At 39.0% G+C, this 19,212-nt stretch overlaps 1 protein-coding gene across 5 annotated transcripts in view; it reads left to right on the top strand.

Annotated features, from left to right (window-relative positions):
- The first annotated feature begins 8,091 nt into the window (after positions 1–8,091).
- The window catches only part of SUPT3H (SPT3 homolog, SAGA and STAGA complex component), a 574,885-nt gene continuing 563,764 nt past the window's right edge, over positions 8,092–19,212 (top strand). For 2 of the 5 annotated variants that reach the window (XM_059178140.1, XM_059178139.1), the window contains exon 1: positions 8,092–8,365. The gene's annotated coding sequence lies outside the window, so the exon portion shown is untranslated. The remainder of the gene's footprint in view (positions 8,366–19,212) is intronic. The other 3 variants (XM_059178142.1, XM_059178141.1, XM_059178143.1) reach the window with 2 other exon arrangements.

Below are 19,212 nucleotides of genomic sequence, written 5' to 3'. Positions count from 1 at the left end.
ACCTTGGTCTATTTTCAATTTAACAGGCCTTTGGCTATTTCTCTCCTATTCCCCAGAGTGGTCCAACAAAACTTTATCACCTCACACCTATCTTACAGCATCATCCCCACTTTTACAGGGAAAATTTGGGTCATTGCATATGAACTGCCTCAGGTTCTTATTTCTTTCTTCCATTCTCTTTTCCATTTTCACCTCTATTTCCCGAACTCTTGATCAAAAACCATCCTGTCTCCTTCAGGATAAAATTCCATCTTTGCTTCTTAGAGATTTTATAATTGGCCCTCTTCTATATCAAGTTTTCAACCTCTCCCTCCTTACCAACTTCTTCTCCAAAGCTTGTAAATAAGCCCAAGTCCTTGATTTTTGAAAATCTATCCTGTGACCCTAAATATTTCTCTAGCCAATCTCTTTTTTCTTCACAGGACACATTCTTGGGAAGAATAACACACTTGAGTTCTCAACTTCCTTTTTATTCTTCTCAAGTCACTACAACCAACTTTCTAATCCTAGCACTCTATTGAGGCTGACTTTGAACTAGCTGAGCACAGTTAACACCAATTCTCATTTTAGTGCCTTTCGTGTCTCTCTTTGAAGCTCTCTGCTCTCCTGGTTTCTGTGACACCCCTGCCTTCTCAGTGTTCTTTGTAGGTTCTTACTCTCCCTTTCCCATTGAATGTGGGTGTCTGGAATCCAATCTTTGACTCACTTCTCTTTGCTCCATGCAAGCTCTCTTGGGTATTTCACTGTCTTCCTCAGCTTCAGTTGTGCCCACAGAGATGCTTATGAAAATGTTCTTTGGCCAAATCTAGGAAAAGGGCTAAATTCCACATCTAAGTGATGTGTCTGGAATGCTGTATGCTGTAGGCTACTAGTTCCCAAGTCTAAAAGATCATTTACTCTCTTGAGTTCCAGACTTTAGTCTAGCTTCTATCTTTGCTATGCATCTGAATAGTCTAGTTTAGTGTTGATGGTTGCCACCAGAAACTTTATATGATCACTTTAAACTCAAAATGTTCAACCTGCCACTTAGTAAGATGAGAAAACTTGGAATCATCTTTGAGTTCCCGCTCTTTGCCTTACTTCCATCCTCATATGTTACTGATCACTAAGTCCTATAAATTCTACTCCTTTACTATTTCACCTACCTGTCATCTTCTGTCTGCTGTCCCCACACAAGCATTTGTGAAAATGCTTTTGGGTGAAATCTAGGAAGAGGGCTAAGTTCTATATCTGAGTGGTTGTTTGTGGAATAAGGACAGTTGGAAACTCTTCCATGAACTTCAGTAATTTAGCATAAATGCACATTTAGAGCAAGAGAGGACTATGAGAACATTAGATCTCCAAAAATATGAAGAGACTATGAGTTGGCTACTGGGCTTGCAAATCAGGAGAAATTGTTGCTCAATCCAGTCAGGGAGATCTCAGCTAATATTTGTGTTACATATTATCACCGTGACTTTGCTCTTATTCATACAACTTTGTTTCTCCTAAATTCATTAGGTCAGAAACTCTGTGTTATTTGTCATTATATATCCAAGAACTAACAATGGCCATGTACTTATGGGTCCTCAATAAATGTTTGTTAAAAAAATAGTTGTCATACTAAGATGTATTTATTGAATTCAGAAAAAATAAACCACTAATACTTGAGATAGGATCTCCTGTTTAATTTATTTCCATGTCTAATATATAAAAAATATAAACATCATAAAAATTACTCAATAGCTCATTAAAAACTGGAAAACAACAATAACTATAAATTACTGAATATTTTCAAAGTGTCTAGAACTTTTCATTTAAATCCTGATAACAACCTTATAACATAGATATCCTTATTACTCTTTTATAGTGGAGGACACTTATTTTTTGGAAAGCTGAGAAATTTGTCCAGGGCATCATAACTGGTAAGTGGCGTCAAAGCCCACATATTTTGTACAGCACTGACTGAGTTATTGAAGTTGTCTGAAATATATTCTAGAAAGAGAAAATATGGCCCAACCTTCAGCTATAAAAAACTAAAACAACTTGATTCAATCTGCTGGTATATTCCTGGCCACTAAGAATTGTTCTGAGCATTCCTAAATCAAAATAGGTTTTTGCATCCAGCTTTAGAGTGTGAACCAGGAATAGCAGGTTGCATTAGCCATACTATGGTATATTTCACTCATGGCACTGATTAAGTTTTGGCACTGCTTTGATGCATAATAAAATAAAAGAAAAAGAAATGCATATGTGTAATAGTAAATGGAGGCAGTTATTCAAATAATTCACTGAGATATATCCATTTTAAATCTGAATATTTCAATGAAAATACTTTGGGGAACTGGATGTTCTGTATATTTGTGTTGACTGAATTTCCCACCTTGCAGTCAGGTATTGATAAAACAACAGCAAAAGAAAGGGTTTTTTGTTTTTGTTTTTGTTTTTTTAAACAGGGAATGTTGAGCTGGCTTTGCAAAAAAAAAAAAAAAAAAAAGTAAGATATTCCTTGAGACATGTTATACCAGTCTAGATGGGTCTCTATTATCTGGGCAGGATTTGAAATTAACTAAAAAATTATTTTTTTTCAAGATTTTATTTATTTATTTGATACAAAGAGAGAGACACAGAGAGAGAAGGAATACAAGCAGCAAGAGTAGAAGAGGGAGAAGCAGACTTTCTGTTGAGCAGGGAGCCTGATGCGGGACTCAATTCCAGGACACTGGGATCATGACCGGAGCCCAAAGCAGATGCTTAATGACTGAGCCACCCAGGTGCTCCTAATTAAAAAATTATTAAAGAAGTTAACAGATGGGGGGATGCCCAGGTGGCTTAGTTGTTAAGCATCTGCCTTCAGCTTGGGTCATGATCCCAGGGTCCTGGGATCAAGTCCCACATTGGGTTCTCTGCTCAGTGGGGAGTCTGCTTCTACCTCTCCCACTCCCCTTGCTTGTGTTCCCTCTCTGGCTGTGTCTCCTCTCTCTGTCAAATAAATAAATAAAATCTTAAAAAAAAAAAGAAGTTTACAGATGAAACTTTTCTTCATTTCCGTAAGAATTTACTTATTCTCTACTTATTGATGGCAAAACAATAGATAATACGAACTTTGTACCTAATTACTTATTTATACCTAAAAGTGAATTCTTCTTCTTCTTTTTTTTTTTTAAAGATTTTATTTATTTATTTGAGAGAGAATGAGGGAGACAGAGCATGAGCAAGGAGAAGGTCAGAGGGAGAAGCAGACTCCCCGAGGAGCTGGGAGCCCGATGCGGAACTCGATCCTGAAAGTCTGGGATCATGATCTGAGCCGAAGGCAGTCGCTCAACCAACTGAGCCACCCAGGCGCCCCTCAAAGTGAATTATTGATCTCTTACACCTACTCAACATATCCATTCCCCCCTTTTCCCATTTCAGTTATGGCAAATTCATTTTCCAGTTTCCCAGAACACTTCAGTCATTCTTTATGCCTCCCTTTCTCTAGAACCCCCGATCCAATATCTGTCAGGAAATATTGATTTTGAAATTACATCCAGAATTTAACCATGTCTTTCGGAGTCTACTGTAATGACCCTAGTGTAAGCTACCATCACCTCTCGCTTGGGATATTGCAAAAAGACCTGTGCTCTATAGACTATTTTGAACCTGGCAGCCAGAGTAATTATTTTAAAACCTAAACCATATCATGTCAATCCTTTACTAATAGCCTTCCAGCCCTAGGCATGTAGGCCTTCTAGCATCTGGCCTAGAAACTGTGACCTCACATTATACCATTTCTTTTGTTCTTTCTTTCTTTTCTTTTTCCTGGACCACTGTTTTTCAGGTAAAAAGGCCTCTGGCCATTCCTGCAACTTACTGGGCTTGCTCCCAATTCAGGGGACCTTAGCGTGGATTGTTCTCACTGTCTGGAAATATCTGCAGATATCTCTTTCTTTAGATATTTGCAGCTACCTCCCTCACCTCATCAAGCCATTATTCAAATGCCACTTTCTCAGTGAGACCTACCCTACTTGCCTAATTAAAAAATGAACAATTATCCTGTTCCTCCTATGCTTTATCTCATTTCTTATCCCCTCCCTGGTGTATAAAAATTTCCCCCTGTTCTGTTACACCCATGGCTTTCTAACACATTTTTTATTTAAATATTCATTTATTGTTCAACTACTACTATGTTTGATAATGGCATAGATTTTTGTCTGTTTTGTTCATTGCTATATCTGCAGCTTCTTGAATAATGTCAGGCACAGGGTAGGCCTACAATAATTATTTGTTGAATGAATGAACTAATAAGCACCCATCACTTAAACTCAGCGAATAGATTTTATCTTCAAGGGGAGAAGTGTAGAAGTTATTTCCAGAACAAGAGGATTATATGTTGGATTCCATGGTAATAAAAGCAGCGAAGTTTCCATGTATCTAGAGAGTTGGGGGGCTCTTTGAAGAGCTTGATAAGTATGATTCCTTTCCCATTCCCATTCTAAATCTCAAAATATGATCACTTTCTCAGCAGCAAAGGACTAATTTTAAAAGATCCTGGAGTGTTAAATTTGCAATGAGAGGTTCCTAAAAGGAGGGATCATGATGACAGTTTTACAAAGCTGCTCGGAATTCTTAACATTTCTTCTCTCATAACAGTATTGCTCTTTTTAAAAAAAAATATTTTATTTTATTTGACAGAAAGAGATCACAAATAGGCAGAGAGGCAGGCAGAGAGAGACAGAGAGAGAGAAGGAAGCAGGTTCCTTGTGGGACTCAATCCCAGGACCCCAAGATCATGACCTGAGCGGAAGGTAAAGGCCCAACCACTGAGACACCCAGGTACCCACAGAATAGCCCTTTTTAATTTGAAATCTCTGAATGTAATTTGGAAGGTATGGGAAGTCACTTTGATTACACCTTGAAAAATTATGTGATGCATCCTCCTCTCCTGTATTTCAGCAGATATAATTCATGTATGTTTTTCATGTCGGTCTTTTTTTTGAAGTGTGTACTGTCAGTGGAATATCCATGTCAGCCTACAGCCAAGAGCCTTGAATATTCCGTATTTTTGGGTAGCACAAATATATTGAATGCTGAAATTATTTTCTATCACTTTAACATCCATTCTTTGGTCATTCCTTTTTTTTTTTTTTTTTTTTTTTGGCCATTCCTTTTAAAGGAGCATAGAATTTTAGAGCTACAAGGTTTCCATTCATTTGGTTTGATCATCTTATTTTATAGACATTAACATGGAGGCCGAACAATGCTAAGTAACTTGCCCAGGTACCAGAGGGCTGAGTAGTCCTTTTGGTCAGAACAACTTGTTCTAAAATAAAGCAAGTGGGAATTGAAAAATAGTTCTTAATATCAGCAAATTAATTGAATATAGCAACAATCGCAATCTGTGGTTCTAAACAATATGCAGTTCTGCCCCGTTTATTTCCATGGTGACTTTATAAGCCACTATTTGGAAATCTAAGAGAGAGCAAAGAACAAAATAATTGATAAATAAGAAAGAGCTTCCTTCAGGCATTCTAGTAAGTAAGAGTCATGGATCACAAAAGAGTAAGAATTTGCAGGTCACCTGCAGAGAACTGTCCTTATGACATCCACATGAGAAGAGACCTCTTCATCACGGAGATGTTTCCATATTTGGCATAGCATCTGCTATCTGGAGAATTAGGGTTTCTTTCATTATCTAACCTAATCATTTTTAGGTATTTTTACTTAGATATCTGCACTTTCTTTTTTGCACTATCTATATGAAGGTTATTATGCAGAGGAATGTGAAACTCGATGGTAACAATGCTTCATTTTCCTTTCACAGCTCTGTTTAAGGGATAGAGACATTTTTTTGGTGTGGTGCATTCACTTGGTCTCCTGGTGTTTTCTCCACATGCTTTGGAAATCATGTATTTTTTCTGAGAGGTGGTAGTTGTGAATGTCTTAATTACAGCAACAGCTTCATTGTTTTAACTTTGTTTTAATTAAGGTAACCTAGTAGCTTCCATAGTTTAAAATATTTGATATTAATCCAAGGGAAGATATTTTGACCCTTTGTGTACAGCAGTGCTCTCAAACTACAAACAAAATTATGGCTAAATCAAATTTTTAAAATAGATTTTAATAGATTCCAGGAGGTAGGAACACTAGGATAGCTCATGTGACTTCAAAGCTAAGATCTCTGCCAACAGCACAATTCGCAATTTCCTAAGAGTGAATTTTTGAGTTCCGTCTACCAGTGCCTGGTTTAATTCAGTTTCCGTTTTCTATGGCTCACTTTCATTAACTCCTGTTGTGTGTGATTATATGTAGGTTAGACACCAGTAGCCTGAGAGTAAGAAGATCTGGGTTCTACTCTGAAAAGCTAGGTCAAATCTGGCCTCCACGTGATGCAGGTAAAACTCCCATACAAGTACTAGGGCAACATTAACTGAATGTAATTTTAATTGAAACGATCTGCTTGGGGTTATATTTCCTTAGATGTAATATCAATTTTTCTCTTCATTTTCTCCTAATTATTTTTCTTGGTAGCATACTTGAAAGGGCTTTTCAACTACTGTATAAATCAGTTTTCTTTTGTAAGATATACGACAATTCTGTTACTTTCCTTTCCGTATTCTCTAAACTTTGCCTAGCATTGCATTAAGCCCTGACTCACACATTATGATGAGCTTTTACATCTTAAATATATTTATCATTTAGGAACTGTAAGTATTTGGCAAATAGTGAAGTGTTGGGGAAGATTAAAGAGAACTAAGTACAAAATTAACAGTAGACTCAACTATGACCCAGAGAAAATGTTCAAATAAGTTGCTACTTTATTTTTTTTATTTTTTATTTTTTTTTAAGTTGCTACTTTAAAAAACGTAAGCAGTTAAGAAGAAAAGATTATGTCAGAACACAAATATTCATAGGCAAGAAAATAACTGAAACTATAATGCTTTAAAACTTGATCAAGGGGCACTTGATGAAGGGGAACCTGAAGGATGGCTCTGATGGTTAAGCATCTGCCTTCTGCTCAGGTCATGATCCCAGTGTCCAGGGATCAAGCCCTGCATCAGGCTCCCTGCTGGGTGGGAAGCCAGCTTCTTCCTCACCCACTTCCCCTGCCCGTGCTCCTGCTCTTGCTGTGTCTCCCTCTGTCAAATAAATAAATAAAATCTTCAAAAAAAAAAAAAAACCCAAAACAAACAAAGTTGATGAAGGTTAGTAGTTGAATTTCTGTGAAATACTTTATGATATTTGATGTCACAGGACTGGATGTAAGCATGGATGATAACGCAGTTTTCTTTCCTCAACAGCTGAAAATAATGTTAAAAATATACATAACAAGACTTCGTATACTTAAGTAATTGACTATCGTATTAAAGAAGTCCATCTTTATCACTCAAACTGAGAGCACAAGACAGGCAGTTCAACAGTGGGGGTGCAAGCTTTAAAAATTAATTCTAAGGAAAAATAAATAAAAATAAAATCACCCAACAACAACCATAACAACAAACCAACCAACCCTTGATACAGAAAAAGGTTTCAATCATAAAAAATTGAAATCGTTAAATGCCTGAACTTGGTAAAATGAGTCTGGCGTTGGGAGTGAGGGATATTCACTGGAGACCATCATCTCCCACCGCCTCTCCAATGACTTTGCTGCAAGAGGCAGGGCGGGGACTGGTGGTGTTAGGGAGCCTGCGGAAGAGGTGGTCTCAAGGTCCCAGAAACACCTTGCGGGAGCGGGTCTTTTTGCTCTCTCCGTTTCCCTTCCCCATCCTAAAAGCACAATCCAGTGAAGACCCCGCTTCACCCCAGTTCGTAGGCAGACGCTTACACAGGCCAATCTCTGCCCTGAAGCTGAAAACAAACTTCCAGTGTAGGTCACCCAACCGCTCGAACACCCCAGCTCTCTCAGCCCACGCTTTAAAGAACGGCCCGGCCCTCCAGCACCCTTCGATTCCCGGCTCAACTCCACTCCTCTGCCTGCAGGCCCCGCTTGGAGGCCCGCCGCCCGGACCAGGGTGGCCCCGGGCTACGAAAGCCGCAGCCGGTGCGCTCCACGACGCCCCGCCCCCGGCGAGCGTGGCGGAAGTGGCTTGCTCGGGAAAGGAGACCACGGCCACCTGGCCGAGCGCGCATGCGCCAGCGTCCGCGCAGCTAATGGTGGGGGCGTCTACTGCGCTCCCGCCTCCGTCTCCGCAACCCCCGCCCCACGGAGAGTCGGGCTCACGCCATTTTGTGCCCCCCCCCCCCCTCTGCCCCGGCCGAGCCACCTTCTCCCTTTCTACACTCTGAGCCCTCCACCCCGCCCCTTTCCAAGCGTGTCCCGGGCCGCCGCAGCAGAAACCGCACCATCTCTCCCCACATTCTCCACGCGGGACGCGCAGCCGTGCCTACAAGTGTTCTTAAAGCAGAGGTTGTAGGGGGTGCGGGGGGCGGTGCGGGGCGGGCGGGAGAAGTCTGCGAAGCGGGAGGGACGGCGCGTGGCGAGCCCCGCGTCTCTGGGCCCCGGCCCCGCCCTGGCCCTTGTCCAAGGGCGGCCGCGGGGGAGGAATGGGCGTTTGCGCTTTAGGGCTGAAGGGAGGACGGTCGGAGGCACCGTCCGGGTTCGGCACCCGGTCCTCCCGCCGAGCGTGGAGCTAGCCGGCTCTTGACTCCTCCCCGTCGGCGGGTGGGCGTGGGGCGAGGGGAGCTGGCGTGGCTGGGGTGTGTTAGGCACCTTTTGCGCGTCAAGTAGCTAGTGTTTTGCTGGGAAAAATCTTTACAGAAGGAAATTGCTTTACGGGCAGGGTGGAAGAAGCGCTGGGAAAAGGGTAGCATCCGGAAACACGAAAAGCGCCACTCTGTTCTCTGGGGGCTGGGCCCACATCTGTGACCCCTGGGGAAATCATTTAGCCTGCAGTTGGCTGGTAGTTGCGCTCTGTAGATGGGGGAAGTAATAGCCTAGCTCAGAATTGCCAGGGTTATATAAGGTCATACAGCACCAGGCACCGATCGATTACATGTTAAGTGTAATTAATTTGAGTCTCCATGTTTTGAGAAGTTCAGAGTGACTGTTTTCCAAATTAAAATTCAAGACCCTTGAAGGTCCGATAAGCGAGAGTAGATTTATAGGAACAGCAGAATGTGATATCTGAAGCTCGGAGACGACATTAACACGTGTTATTAATGTCCACTGGATAAATTAGCATACCTTCGTGAGGCTGATACAAACTTGAAACTGTTTCGTTTGAAAGAAATTATGTATTTATCTGGGAGGAAGGGACCTAGGGTTTTAGTGTATGTCGAGAGTCGGAACTTTGGAAATGGAATGGAGTTAGCCGTGCAGAGATTTCTTGAAGACCGAACTGAGGACGGAACTCCCGGGATTTCTGGTGGATGTTTCAGAGAGACTGGATTTGACTGAATATAAGAACAGTTTTTTGATGGTACTTTGCAAAAGGAGAATGCACTTCATTGCACTTCTTTTTTATCTCTGGGAATATTCAAGCAAAGATCTAAAGCAGCCTAAGTCTAGAGCAACAATTCCCAACATTGTAGAACTTTCTGCCGTGTGGAAATATTCTGTAATCTCTGCTGTACTAATATGGTATCCACTAGTCTTAGGTGACTCTTGAACACTTGAAATATGGGTAGTGCACTGAGGAACTTAATTTTAAATTTTATTTTAATTAATTTAAGTATAAATAACCACAAGTGGCTGGTCACTGCCTTATTGGATAGCATAAGCTTAGAATTTAGACTCTGAGATCCCTCCCAGTTCTGGATTTGGTTGAGTTTTAAGACAAGACAACTCTTGGAGCATTTATTGCCTTTGGGAATCATAATTATATTCAAATAAGGCCTTTTGCTCAAATATATGATTCAGTGCATAGTTCTGTTAGTACTTACTTAGGCCTTGACAAATTAAAGCAGATCATTCTTTTGACTCCTTAAGTTGTACAGCTAATGCCAGATTTATCCGGAGAGCCATACTATGCTATCCGGATAGCGATACTATCTTTAATCATATTGTACCGTATTGTGACCGTGGATTTTCACTATTCTTTCATCATTTCAACGTTTTTATTTCTGAAGGTTTTTTTTTTTCCATTTGAAACATGGTATTTTTTTTGTTTTATAATTTTTGTATAATAAAGTGAGTTGATAGTTTCTAATAGTTTTTGAGAATTGGGCCATTTTATTTTATTTTATTTTTTGAACATTTTATATGAGAGAGAGCTCTAAGGGGCTGGGGGAGAGGAGCAGAGGGAGAGGGGAAGCAGTCTTCCTACTGGGCAGGGAGCCTGATCCTGGGCTTGATTCCAGAACCCTGAGATCATGCCCTGAGTGGAAGGCTACACTTAACTGTCTGAGCTGCCCAGGTGCCCCAGCACTGGGCCATTTTAGAAGTAGTTTTGCAGTTATTGGTATTCAAAACTTTTGAAGAGATAGTCTGGAACTTGGTGATATTTGTAAGATTTTTTTCTTTGAAATATGTAGATTTTTTTCTTTTTTAAGCAGATGTTCATAAAGTTAAGTTTGAGAATAAAACTTAAAAAGCATTTTTTATAGATAGTACCCTTAACTCTGGCCTGGTGTTTGTAAAATGATGTTCTTGATCTCAAGGCTGAAGATAATCGATAATGGGCCAGAAACTTAAAGCTCATGGATTTAGCATATATAGAGAATAGCCTATAACATACGAGTCAAAATGGGTTGCTTCATATAAGTGATTGTATACCCCGTCTTCTCTGTGACAGTCATTGTTTAGGGCCTGTTTTTCGTGGCATAAGTATTAATAGAGGCCCTCTCATATAAAAAATATCCCAGTTGGTACTACATAAAAATATCACCCTACTTTTATTCTTGTTGAGATTTGTAATATGTAATTTTAGGAGGATTAACCATGTTGCAGTCTTACAAATGTACTGAAGTATTGAGAGCTTGTGTGCTTAAATAATAGATTATCTGGAATAAGACCAGAAAGTGACCTGTCCATTTAAGCCACTGGGAATTACACATTTTTGCTTCTCTCCTTATATTGAATGTAATTCTTGGGCAGGTTGATTTTTGTTTTTTCTACCTAAAAGATCTTGTGGTATAAGAGGCTTCAGAGAAAGTCAGATCATGCCAATCAAATCAGAAGACTGAGTATTCTTGTTGAAAATAATATCCATTTTATTTTATGGTGAAGTTGAATAGTGAAGTTGGTCAGAAATCTGTTTCTTACGTATTTAGGATGTTCAAGAAGGAGTTTGTTTATAGTTCACTTAAATAGTAAAGAAAAATACTTCAGCCAAATGCACTATTGTATTAATTTATACTGTGGTAGATAAATGTTTTATTGAGAGTCAAACACACTTGGTTTGAGTCCTTACTCTGCTGAGGTTTAAAAGATGTAATCCATGTGATACATTGTGTACAGCAAAGCACTTAAAAAGTAAGTGCTCAATAAATATAAGCTGTTTTAGCCTTAAGTTTATTGATTTTTTAAAAGGTTTTATTTATTTGAGAGAGAAAGAGAGAGAACACAAACAAGGGGAGTGGCAGGCAGAGGGAGAGGGAGAAGCAGACTCCCTACACAGCAGGGGGAGCCCGATTTGGGACTGGATCCCAGGACTCTGGGATCATGGCCTGAGCCAAAGGCAGTTGCTTAACCAACTGAGCCACCCAGGCACCCCTTAAGTTTATTGAATAAAGGATCTGGAGGAGATATTGATGTTCTGAGATACATTGTGGATAACTGCCAAGAAGTACTTAAATCTAATTCTGAAAACCTAAGTTTAGTCCTTCCCTACCATATTCTGTCTTTGTGACTTCAGTTAAAGTATTTAACTTCTCTCAACCTCAATTTCTTCTTCTGTAAAATGGAATTAGTATCTCAGCTCGTCCTAGACTTTTCACAGGATTGTTGAAGACTTCAGAAGAGACTGGCATAAATTGCTTTGTGCAATTTTATGGGTGAAACACATTAAATGCTTTACAGACATTTCATTATTTAATTGGTTTTGTCTCAACTTGTCAACCTACTACCTCTAGTAGAGACTGACTTTAAATCTGCAAAAATTGTTGTATATTTTTATTTGTGAAACTGTGTAAAGTATACCAGGCACTACCCGAGGTTGCTCTTTTTAACAATACTGTAAATCATGGTATTGGTACTTTGCTGATCTGGTTGCAATATATTTTCTCTTCCCAAGATTGATTTATTTGGGGGGGGGGTGGTTAGGGAGGGAGAGAGAATCCTAAGCAGACTCCACAATGCACACAGAGTCTGACTTGATCCCAGGACCCTGAGATTGTGACCTGAGGCGAAACCAGGAGTGGGTGCTTAACCGGCTGAGCCACCCAGGCACCTGTGACATATTTTCTACACAAAACAACTCCGTATTACCACTAAGGGAGACCCAATGTTTTAATGGGCCTTTGATGTATTCCATCTACTATGCAAAATGCTGTATCTCATTTATTTATCCAAACATGTCATTCCCACTTAATAGGTGATACCGAAGAGGCTGTTACTTTCTGGAATGGATCTCTCAGATTTTTGGCATTATACTACTGCCTCTGATAAGATCTGGTGGATAGTTAGTGGATATTGAAGGTTAAATAAGGTACTGAATATGAAAAAAGCATGCTGTCTGGCATATGGTATGTAGTAGCTGCTGAAAAAATGGTTGTTCATGAAATTCATAGGGCAATAAAATTGAAATAATTTATGTGAGTGTACTTTATAAATGGAAAATACTATACAAATATAAATTATTTTAAAATCTCCGAGTACACTCTTGCTGTTTTAAATGCCATAGAGGTTCTATGACTGAAGATTGTATGTTTCACTTCATTCATATTATTTGCTTCTGGATCTTTAAAGGACTACTCCTAATCATAACATTCCTTCTTTGAGAATATGTATGTTTAATGGTAATTCTTTGTGAAATATTTTTAAGAAACTGTAATTTTGCTTGGATTCTTCTTTCTTCTTTTTCATCATCATGATAATGAACTGAGTGCTTTCTATGTACCAGGCACTGTCCCAGGTGCTTTAAAAATATTGCTTCATGTAATCTACAAGGGGAGTACACTTTTAACCTGCATTTTATTTTATTTTTTAAATATTTTATTTATTTATTTGACAGATCACAAGTAGGCAGAGAGGCAGAGTGAGAGAGGAGGAAGCAGGCTCCCTGCTGAGCAGAGAGCCCGGGGTGGGGCTCGATCCCAGGATCCTGGGATCATGACCTGAGCCTAAGGCAGAGGCTTTAAACCACTGAGCCACCCAGGCGCCCCTTAACCTGCATTTTAAAGATGAGGGAACTAAGGCAGGGAAGTGATGTGACTTGCCCAAGAGCACGTCGTAAGTGTGCCTGTATTTGAACTCCAGAGCCCAGCTATTTACTGCTAAACTGACTCAGCATAGGCAGATATTTTGCAACAAAGTTCACTATGACAAACACATTATGGAGGTATTGTGAGTTAATTATGATCAACTTTTATTTGTATGTTCCTCGTGGGATAGTAGAGAGAACTCTGTGGACCAGAAGTCGGGACTTCAGTTTTAGTCCCAGCTGTATCACTAAATAGTGAAGTGTCCTTGGGCAGTTCAAGAAACCCCTCTGGACTTCAGTTTCCTCACCTGAAAAATGAGGGATTTGGATGAAATTAGTTTTTCTCAAACTGTAGTTCTGAACCTCAGATGTCTTTGGTTCCCCTCCCACCAGTTTGTATAGTTATAGTTTTGTCTGTTATAATGGTTTATCCGTTTGCCTAAGATTTAATTTTAAGCAAAGAATTTCTGAAGTCAGCAGTCTCTGAAATAACTTAATGACAAGTCCTCGACTGCTTACTATGTGTACAGCTTCTCAGTAATTTCACATTATTTTAGTATGTTAAAGGAGATTGGCATTGTTTACAGATGAAAAAAACTAAGGCACTAAAATGGGACATCCGTGAATTTTTGTAAAAATACGTATGTACATGGACAGAATATTTCAGGTTATCAGCTACCTGGGATCAAAGCCTGATTTTTTTGTTAGACTTACGTTCTTTACCCAGTTTTTATTCCCCCCTTTCTCATTGGTAGGGGGATAATACATGATCTCAGGGTCATGAGATCGAGCCTCCTATTGGGCTCTGCACTCAGTCAGGAGTCCCCTTGGGGTCTTGTGTGTGTGTGTGTGTGTCCGTCCGTCCACACCTCTCCCTATGTCCCGCCCACTTGCTGTGCTTGTGCATACACATGCTATCTTATTCTCTCTCCAAAATAAATAAACCTTAAGACCTAAAATATTTCAAGTCTCTTCCTTTTTTACAGTTCTCTAGTAGTTTTACATTATATCTAACTGAAATTTAACTTCTATGGCCTAGAAGGCTTTATATCATCTGACGTCTTGCTACCTCTCAGACCTTTTTATTTTCTACTGCTTATCTGCTTTGTTCTCTTCACTTGAACCACATTGGCCTCAGGATCTTGGTACTTTGCTATTCTTTTTGCCTGGAAGTTCTCCAAAGCTCCCTCCTGGGCTTCATTCATATCTTCTATTAAGTGTCACCTCCTAGCTGAAAACAACTTGTTTAATTTGTTTTCATAGCATTTGTCACTACCTGGCATTGTATTTATATGCTCATCTCCTGCATTGTAACATCGTTTTTTTTTTTTCTAGCTCAGTCATGACCGTATCCAGAGCTCCTTACAACAGTGTTTGGCCTGGAGTAGGTGCTCACTAAATAGTTAGGAATGGATAAAGCCAACGAACAGGTGGGGCATTGGCTTTAACTAAGGAGGTACCTTGAATGTAAGAAGAGGGAATTAGGAGAAGGTATGGTGATTTTGAAAGAGGGGAGTGGAGGGAGTTAGAAAATAAAGGCTTTTCATTTCTCTGTGAAGAGGGAGGTACAGGTGTAGTCAACTGCCAACAGTTGGGAAGTTTATTTTATTAATAAAACTAAAGTAATGTGTGTGCACTGAAATATTTAAAATTCAACAAAAGAATTCAAAATGAAAACATTAGATGACAGGGAAAGGAGAATTCCTGATGATCATGAGTCTGGAAAGTCTTCTTGGAGATAAATGAGCTTAGGTTGGGCTTCTCTAGGCAGCTAGGATGTGGAGAGCAAGCAAAAGGTATTGCAAGGAGGAAGAACTGTAGGCTAAAGGTTCAGAAGAACCTGAGATGGTCTGGGAGATAACTGGGTATTTGCTTTGACTGCTGTGGGAAAGGAGGCTGCAGAGGTCCTGTGGGACTGATTTTAGATAAGTTTTATCCTCCAGGTGAAGGAGAAATACTGGATGCCTTGAGTAGAGGAGTAACAAATAATTCTAAATAAGAATGAGTACTTTGGAGATGGTATACGGAATTAATTAGAAAGGTGGGAGGGCGCCTGGGTGGCTCAGTCATTAAGCGTCTGCCTTCGGTTCAGTTCCTGATTCCAGGGTCCTGGGATTGAGGCCCACATTGGGCTCCCTGCTCAGTGGAAAGCCTGCTTCTCCTTGTCCCACTACTTGTGCTTGTTTTCCCTCTTTCTCTGTGCCTCTCTCTGTCAAATAAATAGATAAAATCTTTTAAAAAGATTAAAAAAAAAAAAAAAGAAAGGTGAGAGATGTGTTTAAAAGGTACTGTAGTAAGTGTATTTGTTAAGGTGAGATTGGAAAGGAAGAGACTGCATTAGAATTGCTTTATTAAAACAAAAGATGCCAGGAGCAGATTGCATGGATGTTGTCAGGAGAAGTGCTGGTCAATCAAAAACGCCATGGACTTTATGAACTTCTGTGACTGAAGAGTAGTGTTGCTCTTAATAGAACTGGGAATGTTGAACAGGGAAGCAGGTTTGGTGGGGGAAAATATACCAGGAAATAGTATATTACAGAGGAGAGTTTTTCTGTCTGTAAATATGAAGCCTTTGATAATTATATTAAAATGGTGATTCTCTATTTATAGTGTAGTTAATAACTTGTCATTTTGATCATTGGTTGTTCCTAATGAAAATTTGTAGCTTCTTACCCATACTAATTAGAATCAAACTAATTTTGGTTAGGAAGTACTTATTCCTGTTCTAGTAGTTTTTAAGAAAAATAATTGCTCAGTGAATGGTAAGGAAAAATATTTGCTATCATTTTGCTTTTTATGGTGCTTCATAATTTTCAATGTACTTTCACTTCTGCACTTTGATTTTATAGTAATCCAATGACATGGATAGTTCAGATGTGCTGTTCACTTACCTGGTTTTGTTTGTAATGCAGTTAAATATGCTTTATTTTCAGATTGTTACAAGTATTAAATCTCAGGACGGTTTTCCCATAATAATTGAATGGGTCTTAGCTGCTCCTCTTGTCTAAGAGGATCTTGTGCTTTATCTAAACTCATTCCATTGAGTATATCTGATCTGTTCACTTCAGTAGGCTATAAGCTACTAAATGACACAGATACATCTTTCTTATCTTTCTATCCCTTATTACACCACTTAGTAATTTGATCATTCATGCAACGTTTACTGAGTATCAGCAGTGGTAGGCAGCATATTAAGTATTAAAATTACAGAATAAGCAGTGTCCTGTCATTAAGGAGTTAGCTAGGTTGATGACAAGGAAATAATTAACATTGTAGTGTCTAGTGTGAGAAATGCTATGACTGATGCATTTTATTTTAGGTCCTGAACTCATTTGATATGGGGTAAGTGAATACAAATGATCTTTAGTTATGAAAATACAATTAGCATTTTCCAAAAAATTGCAGTTGGTTTTGAAACAGTTAAAAATTATATGTGAATCATCTGTTCTTTCAGTTTTTCATGGTATGTTGCTTCTCTTTTAGCAGGTAATTGTATGCACTCTTGAGCTTTATACTTTCTGAAGTCCACTTGAAATGGGGCATATATAAATATATTGGAGTTACCATTGTGGTATCCCAAATACTAGGTATAGAAGTTTTAACACTTTGTACACTTAACTTTTTTTTATTTTTTACATTCTCGGTCATTGAATGATCATTTGGTATTATTTTTCACAGCAGGAAAAATTTGTATCATGATGTAATTTGAGGTTTTTTTTTAAACAACAGAACCAGAATGAAGTGTATAATAGTGTTGGCTTAACCATAATTGCTTCCTGCCTTTGGAGTTCTATGAAGATGAGAATGTTCTGATTGTAACAGTTTTCTATTAATTTATATTATGCAGGATGTTCAGCTTATGGGTGATTGGAATTAGAACTGTTATGCTCAGAATCAGTATATAGGTCTGCTGACTTAATTTTCTTCAGCAGTGATGTAATAGAAGAAATGATAAAACATTCCACTGTCTTAATAAATGGGTAAACTGATGGATTTCACAATCCAGATATTTATGTTGTTTTGATGGTGCTATAACTAGTAATAAAGTTTTCAACTCTTGGAGGTACTTTAAGCCAAAGATGTTTCATGGTATTTCATCTTTGGTCATTTAGCACCAAAAATATGAGCTATAATTAGAAACTCAGTAGCATGTTCATTACATTTTTGTTTAATTCACATTTTAATGTATAAGTTTACTACAATTAAAAAAAAATTGTTGTGACAGTATGAGAAAAGGTATATCCTTAAATTCCATCATTTTGAAATAAAAGATTTCAATTTTTCTACTCCAGAATAAGAGCTTACAGGTGTGACATAGTATTGGCTCTTGGCTTAACGATCAGGTTTAAATATAAGTATTAATCAGAGATGAACTTACTCTTCGGGTTCACATTTAAACTGTTGCATGTTGAAATAATCTAGGTCTCCATCTGCACATCTGAATTCATTTTGTAAAATATGGCAAACAGCTGCATTTCGATTGAAAGCTAAAACAACTGCAGGACATTAACCCATTGAGAAGATTACAGTAGGTTTTCAGTTCCATGTTAACTGTATTTATTAGAGAAAATTGACTTGAGTGCTTCTGCTTTTAACTGACTTTTTTTTTTAATGTCTAGGAGAAAGGAAATAAAGCATTGGGATGATAGGACTTTGATGTGTAAAGAAGTTATGTCTAAAGAAGTTAATTATCTAAATCAAATGAAATGTGGGTATGGGAAATAATTTTTTAAAGGTTCTAATGAGCTATCAGCTCATCATGTCAGAAAAATGTTATTCACCTGTTTGATTTAAAAATTAAATAACTTGACTGTGAAAGGATGATCGCGGTTATAATAAACTACGATTGGGACCTTTTACCTCTTACCAATAAATACCCTTGATGTGAAACATTTGCAGTAGGGGGACAACTGAAGAGAGCTGTGGTTTTAATACAAATTTACTTTCTGAAGTGTCTCCTCTTCAGAGTGTTAAAGTAGGGTGACTGGATTTGCAAAATGAAAAAGGGGCAGATTGCTCCCGCAGTGTCATGGGACATTAGGCCACAGGATCGTGCCACACACTGGCATGTCTTCCAGTCTGATATGAGTCACCTTAAATCATAACTGTTTTTGGAAATTGGGGTTAATAAACTTTGAGTTTAACGTTTTCTCTGGGACATCGTATCTTTGCCAGGGTTCTGGTGGGATGAGGGAAACCATTTCTAAGGTCCTTGAGAGAGCCAGGTTCCTTTTTTATCACTGTCCTGATTCTGTAGGACTGTTCCTAGTCATTTCCTGTTTGTCTTCCCCCAATCTTGGATTTGGCAATGTGATTTTTCTTTTTAACCTGAGTTCTAATGGTGATGCTTCTTTTCCTATATTGTCTGTAGAAAAAAGTACTTATTGTAAAAGCCTGTGGGGAAAAAAATGAGGCTTAAAAACAGTCAGTGGTCTTTCATAGCGTTAGCTTCTTTATGTGTTTTAGAATTTTGGTTTTCAGGCTCAATTTGAGTAAAAGGTTTTGCCTTTTCTGCTCTTTCATTTGCTCTTGCCCTTAGGGACCTCATACTAGACCAGGACTTATGCTGGCAGATAGTTGGCCTTGCCACAGGAGGATATTGGGATATTCCAGATCTAGCCAACCTGCTAGTATGCTGCTCATCTTAGGCCTCTGTCCCGTTGCCTTCTCTCAAACGCTTCATACATGGCCTGTCTCAGGCGGTAGTTTATAGTAGTTTTGTTATTGTTGTTGTTTTTGGTGGCTTTTTTTTTTTTTTTTTCATCCCTTCAGTCATCTTCATGGAGCCCAGTCCTTCCATCTCAGAGCTTGGTAAATACCCGGGTTTGGGTTTCCTATATCAGTTTTAGCCTCCATTGCCCACAGGAGCTGTCAGGTTAGAGGATGTATTAAGAAGATAAATTTCGGGGGCACCGGGGTGGCTCAGTGGGTTAAGCCGCTGCCTTCGGCTCGG

This window comes from Mustela lutreola, chromosome 6, assembly GCF_030435805.1.
Source record: "Mustela lutreola isolate mMusLut2 chromosome 6, mMusLut2.pri, whole genome shotgun sequence".
Taxonomy (NCBI): Eukaryota; Metazoa; Chordata; class Mammalia; order Carnivora; family Mustelidae; genus Mustela; species Mustela lutreola.
The sequence above is the reverse complement of the archived record's forward strand: the minus strand, read 5'-3'. Positions and strand labels throughout refer to the sequence as shown.